Here is a 7,596-nt window from a genome sequence, read left to right on the forward strand (position 1 = left end):
CTTCCGGGTATACAGGTCTTTAAAGCAGGAGGGTTAAAAGGACATTTTTACCAAGCTGATGTTCTCCAAACTAAAGTTGTCTCTAATGGCAATTTTAGACTTATAAGAATAACAAATTTAATTGGGGATTTACTTATATCATTTAATGTCCTGTAACTGAACCTAAATCTTATGTTACTTTTGATAGTGGGGTAAAAACATAAATGTATTTCTGAAAGATAATGAAAGCCTAATCTCTTTAAAGGTTAATATTGTGAAACAAGAAAGCATTTTGCCACTTTTCCACACAAAAGGAAAGTTTAAAAGCTCTTTCAGCCTTCCTTTGATTCACATTTTAAATGTAATGCTATAATTGTGTTAACTAATGCTCATATAGACTCAGGAAACAATATATACAAACTTTGTAAAATGACAACTAAGAAAAAAGGCAAAGATAAGCTTCAGAACTAGAACATTTTACCTAAAAATTTGTCAAGAGTCCCACATTACCTAAGACTCTACCTCCCACCTTACTGAATGTTAAAATGACTTCAAAGTAGGCTCATCTAAAATTATGTTCAAAAGATTAATTTCAGTTGTAAAAATTACTGTTATTTCAAATAGGGATATAATGCATAACTCAGCCAAAATTCAAGATAGTTATTACACAAACTGAACATGTTTTTACTCTCGTTAATTTTATTTTGTATTTTCCTTGTAAACACTATAACTGCTATCAATGTTTTGCAGAGGTACTGTTTCAAAAACACACAACCTGGGTTAATTTAAGATAATAAGATATCACCTACAGGAAGATAGGATATAAGGCTAACTGCTAGTATGAATTAAATATAAGAGGTAAATGACTGTAAGGTATGGACATTGAAGTTAAAGCCCAGTACTCCTACTTGAAGACTGGTGAGACTGGCTTGCTGGATGTTTAAGGCCAAAGTATAAAGATTAAGGTTAAAATAAAAGGGCCAAGACAACCAATATAAACCAATATTTGACTCTTGCCCTCTGGAGTCAGCCTAAACCCAGAGAATGAGAAAACTTCTCTAAAGAGCTTTGCAACTCTGGGCCACATGACCTCCCAATCGGGAGATTAATGAGACCACTGGAGAATGGAAAGTTAATCAGTGCACCTGCTGCAAAGAAAAGGGTCATTGGAGAAGGGAGACATCCCTGATGCTTCCAAGGGAAGCTACCTCATCAAGGAGACCCTACCTAGCAGATGGCATTAAAAGAGCTAAAAAACCGCTCTCAAGTTCCCCAAGAGTAACCCCTGTGGGAACTCAGCTGACTCTTAACAGCAAATAGGAATGAGGTCAATTCAACCAGCTTGGTCTTGAACACCTAGCAAAAACAGATATAACCAAAATACAACCATACCTGGGTATTTTAGAGGAATAACAATAGTTCTTTTAAATAGAACTTAAGATGTACACTTGTGTCAGTTCCACAGCTCTGATGTCCCCAAACTTCTGAGGTTTGTCCTTTGTGAGGCTCATATTTCCCCCTGCCTACAAAAATCAAACCAACCTCTGTACCTTAGTTTTCCTTACTCCTCAAACTGAAATTTAACCCCATAACCAAAGTCTACCCATTCCAATAGCAGCATGCACCAGATGTAGGACAGCCCTCAAATTATTCCCTTACTCATAGGGCTAGAAACATCCCACTAGAACACAGGAGCAGTGGGATTAGAGACTTCTATTCACTATAAAAATAGCACAGGTTATTGTAGATATCCAACAGGTCATTTATTTGGTACTGATTTTACAAAAATCAGTTGGACTCCCTGGCACATGTTGTCTTGCAAAACCAGTCAGGGAAAAATGCTATTTCTATGTAAACCAATCAGGAGTGGTAAGAGATAAGATTAAATGGCTACAGGACCACCTGGAATAGGGGGAAAAGATCAGTTTACTATTTCTGTTAACAGGTTTATCATGCTGATTCTCGAAATATGCACAACAAAAGGCCTGGCTAATGGCAAAGAGATTTATTGGGTCCATATTCCACAATAACGTGGTTTCATATTCCCCCTTCAATCTATCTTAATTCCACCACTTTTTTTGCCTGGTTCTTCATTAATTACTGGGTCCACCCAACAAATTTTATTTAATTATTCAGGATTGTCCTCCCAACCTCCACTTTGCAGTTCTCTCACTAACTCATATTGTTACCACACCAAGCCTCAAACCTAGGTTCATTACATTCCTGAAGAACAGAATCAAGAGGCCAGGCTTACTTTTCTCACAGACAGAAGCTCTCCTGCATGGCAGGAACTTAATGTTAACTATTCATTAAAGAGACCCCTATGCCTTCACCATAATCACAGGGTCCCTCCACATAAATTGTTAAGATGGACTAAATGTTTTACATCTTATCCACAAAATCTTTCTATTGCAGATAAGCAGATTATAGATTGGGGATCTCATGGGGGACTGATGAATGCTCAACTAGAGATATGGGATGGCCATTCTTTTATGGGGGTGATTTAACTCATGTTCATAGAACTACCTTAGCTTCCAACATAATCAAGTAACAGTACAAAGGGGAATTATCACCTCCTACCCTAAGAATGAATTTTGGATCAATTCAGGACTCCATATGGAAAATAGGCTTAACTCAGGAGCATTTTTGAGTCTGGAATGGTGAGTCTGAATGTGGGAAATCAAAAACTTGTCTATCTTAACTCTTCCCTTCATAAAGAATTCTACCTCACAGCGTGTGTATTAAATCCCTATGTTTTATTATCCAGGCCCATTCAAATACAGTATAATGCCTCACAAAATATATATTATGTTAAATGTGAAAACTGTATATTGCAGCACTGTATTAATCAAACTGTATGGCAAAACCCAGAACAAACTGTTATGATTCTCAAAAGGTCAATAGCTACCTGGCTTCTTATAAAATTAAAAGAACCATGGCAGGAAACATCTTTAGTAGTATTCATGCAAGAGTTGCTAAGACATTTAAAGCACTGGGCTAAATTATTTATTGGGCTATTAGTAGTTGGTATTATTGGTCTGGCTGGCATCATTGCCTTTGCCTCCACAGAAGCAGTGGCTTTACACCAGGAGGTCCAAACAACACATTACCTTTGGCAATTACATAAGAATTACACTGAAACCTGGCAAACTCAAGTACGTATTGATCAGGAAATTCTGAATGAAGGCCAACAACTAAAAGATTCTGTTATATGGTTAGGGGAACAAGTACAAGATTTACGGTGAACCCAGAGACTTCAATGCCATTATAATATTACTCACTTTTGTGTTACTAGAGTTCCATACAATGACAATGAGATTCAATGGCAAAGTGTACACAATCATCTAATGGTACTTGATCCTTTTCATAATGCTTCTTTGGATATATTAAAATTACAATCTCAGGTCCTGACCATGGTTAATGCCAAAATGCCTACTTTTGATAATGAAGAATTCTGGGGCAGTTTAACTGAAGGAATTTCTTCCCTTAACCCTTTTAAGTAGTTTTCTACACATATAGGTGGATCATTAGCCTTAACTATACTATTAATTGTATCCCTCTCTGTTCTTGTTTTGCGTAATTGGTTGAATAGGATGGAAATGACTAAACCACCAGGAAAACAGGATTCCAAGGTTAATCATGCTTGTTATGCTCCAAAGGAGTTGGATCCCTGAAATCATGAAAAGAACATCCCAAATATGATTGGGCCTTAATTAAAAATAATAGAGTCCTCAGTTTTATTATATGCCAACATCATTTTCCTAGCACTAACAAATTATTTAGTCTTCATCTTTCACCCTAAAACTATTCTCCTAACACTATTAAGCTAATTAGTCTTCATTCTATATGTTATACTTATTTTCCCTAACCTAACAGACTAATTAATCTTCACTTATTATTATAATGTTTTTCTTTTCCCTATTTTTAGTTTTATAATTTCTTTTTTTTTTTTTTTTTTTTTTTTTTTTTTTGTGGTGCTGGGGATTGAACCCAAGGCCTTGTGCATGTGAGGCAAGCACTCTACCAACTGAGCCACATTCCTGGCCCTAGTTTTATAATTTCTTTTTTTTTTTTTTTTTGGGGTGCTGGGGATCGAACCCAGGGCCTTGTGCTTGCAAGGCAAGCACTCTACCGACTGAGCTATCTCCCCAGCCCCTATAATTTCTTAATAAAGTGAGCAGCTCAGTCACAACTGCCAGGAAACATCCTAAAGCATCTCTCCTCCTGCCACTCACTGCCTGATCTTCTGGAATAGCATAAAGAGATTTGACATTGCTCGTGATGTCTTCAGAACTTTCCCCACATATCCCCCTCTGCATAACTCCCATATTCACTTCCAGGACTATGAAAGGAAGTTACCTTTACCTTTGTCACCTCTCCCAGCAGGGAGCAGCTAGAGACCTCAATGTTCAATTCCTTTTTTCCTTTCGGAGCATGGAATTTTGGACATGGAAAAAGACAAACCCCAAAATAGTGCGGCCTGGGGAGAGGGAATAAGGGAGAAGGCAATACATTGATCCTTTCCCAATAAATTCTTTCCAGTGACAAGATAGACCCCAGGGAGGAGTTATCCATCAAGTCTAAAATGACAGTCTCTGGGAAGAGGCCAAAGCATTGATCTTTTCCTAAACAAATCCTTTCCCAGATACCAAAAACAGATCCCAGTTCCTCTATCTAGCCTAATAAAATCCCAGATATTGACCACTGACACTAGGTCCTCTATATGATTCAGTAAGCTAAATCCCAGATAATTGCTGACCCCAGATCTCCTCCCATTTTGCTCAGTAAAATAGATCCCAAATTCCTCAATACCCAAACCTCTCAATGTAACCTATTTAAGCCCAGTCCCCTCCTTTGTCTAGCAGCTCATTTTCATTAGGAAAGTGGGTCCATCAGAGGCATGACTCTGTTGCTGAATAAAGGCTTTGAGATGATCCATGAAGTTTGCATCTGGCCCAGTCTTTTTGTGCTAACAGTTACACAGGAAAATACAAATGTAAAAGTTCAACAAGCTATACACTCAAGATTTGAGCAACACACACGCACGCACGCGCGCGCACCCCCCCTCCCCAGCATCACTAATTGCATCAAGAAGTTAGGTCATATGCTTACACCTAAACTGATCGTAAAGGTAAGGTGGATAGGATGACTAATTAAGGTTTTCTCCTGCAACTGAAGATAAGGTCAGTCACACCTAACTTTAAGGGCTGCGACTGCAATGTGGAAGGATAAAATGGATGATAGGAAGGCAACTATAAAGTACTCCTTATTAATTAAGAGTATGTCTGGCAGAAAGGTCAAGATAGGGAAAGTGAAAATGAGTGGAAATTTCCAGCATAGGTAAATCCAAGAAGACAAAAAGCAGATTAGTGGTTGCCCAGGGGTTTGGAGAGGGAGGAAATGGTACTGACTACTAATAAGTATAGAGTTTCTTTTTGGGGTGATGAAAATGTTCTGGAATTATAGTGGTGATAGTCGTACAACATAATATATTTTTAAAAACATGAAACTATATACTTTAACATGGTAAATTTTATGTGAAGTATATCTCAATTTTAAATGAACTACATTGCTGGGGATGTGGCTCAGTGGTAGAGCACTTGCCTAGCACGTGTGAGGCACTGGGTTCGATTCTCTGCACCACATATAAATAAATAAATAAAATAAAGGCATTGTATTCATCTACAACTAAAAATATATATTTAAAAAATAAATAAATAAATAAATGAACTACATAAAGATTGTCTAAAGAGCAACCTTGCATTTCAAGGGAAAGCATTTTAGTCATCATAAAATGAGGAATAAAATAAATATGTAACTTTGTAATAAAAATTCCCCCATCATAAGAAATATGATATATATGTATATATATGGAGAATAATTAAAAATTATATATATATACATATATATATAAAACATATATATATATATATGTATATATATATGTTTTTTGGTACCAGTGATTGAACTCAGGGGTACTTGGCCACTGATTCCTAGTCCTAATTTGTATTTTATTTAGAGATGGGGTCTCACTGAGTTGCTTAGCATCTCAATTTTGCTGAGGCTGGCTTTGAACTTTTGATTCTCCTGCCTCAGTCTCCCAAGTTGCTGGGATTACTGGTGTGTACCACCACACCTGGCTAAAAATACTATTTTTAGGCACAATAATATACGTAGAATTACTAGAATTAGGGGTAACAAAGGATTTCTACTCAGTACTAATAGAAGAAGACTGGAAACAGAAACCTGGGAAATAGGAATATTTAAATGATAGGAGAAGGAAGCAGAGCTAGCAAAGAAGGCGGAAAGAGAATAGCTAGACAGGACAGCCATTCCAGAGCAACATCTTTAGGGCCAAGTCAAAACTTCAAGAGAGAAATAATGGTCCAGTAAGATCTGAACTGAAGCATCTATGGAACTTGGCAACCAGAAAACAATAAATATAATAAAACAGAGTAAGGAAGCATTATCTAATCTTACAAAGTAGATGTTCTGTGAGGAGCTTTGCTCAGTGTGGCTGGATAATTAGAAGAATTGACTTCACCAGGTAACTGGTTAGACGTGCAGAATCTCAGGTCCCATTCCCTATATTTATTGAGTTGGGTGATAGATATGCACATTAAAGATTCAAAAACACTGAACTGGAAGTGTGACCCAGTGGTAGACCACTTGCCTAGTATGGATGAGACCCTGGGTTAGATTCCCCTGCAACACACATATACACACACACACACACACACACTCAAAAGTCTCGCTGCTCATCCCACATGGACTAGGGAAAGGGTTCCTGTGGAAGGGATGGGTTGGCTGCGAAATAATAGCTAAGAAATTTATTTATCATAAAGAACAAGAGACAGAATTATCTATGAAGCAGGGGCATGACTGATTGATCCGTCCATAAGGGACTGGCTCTAACAAACTAAGGAGACCGCATTTGGTTTATTTATAGTAATACCGATCAAATGGGGGCAGGTAGGAGCTTCTGTGAAAAACAGGATAGGGTGGAGTTAAGCAAGGCCTTTGGCTCTAGTAGTTATTCCCACATCTAGGGCCTGCATTCAAACTTCAGCAGTGAACCAACCGCAGGGAAACCACATACTCCAGGCAATCTGGAACAATTTCCCATAATTGTCAGTTCCTGAAAGCCAGATTTCCCTAATAGTTCAACCAAGCTTGGTTTTACTGCAAGCCATAGGTGGCTTCCCGCACAAAAGCACCTCTTTATAGGTATTTGATGGACTTTCTCAAGTGATTCCAAATGATTCCCTTCTGAGTTTTTATAGCTGACCTTGAATGGTCTGTGCATGCTATGCTGCCTCTTATTATTTAATTTAACTCTTTCCTCAATGAAAATGGTCTGGCTTTAATTCTACCATAATAGAAATTTATTCAACAAATATTTGTTGAGTTCTTAATGTTTTTGATACTACTCTAGGTACTTGGGATACATCAGTGAACAAGACCAAAATCTCTGCCCATCCTAACTAGTTCCTCTTAAAATCACCAAGTAACGTGTATTTCCAGCTACTCCGAAGGTTGAGGCAGGAGGATCACAAGTTCCAGGACAGCCAATGTTTAGGGAAACCCTGTCTCAAAATTTTAAAAAGGGCAGGAGGT

Source organism: Sciurus carolinensis, chromosome 2 (assembly GCF_902686445.1).
Source record: "Sciurus carolinensis chromosome 2, mSciCar1.2, whole genome shotgun sequence".
In the NCBI taxonomy this organism is placed as follows: domain Eukaryota; kingdom Metazoa; phylum Chordata; class Mammalia; order Rodentia; family Sciuridae; genus Sciurus; species Sciurus carolinensis.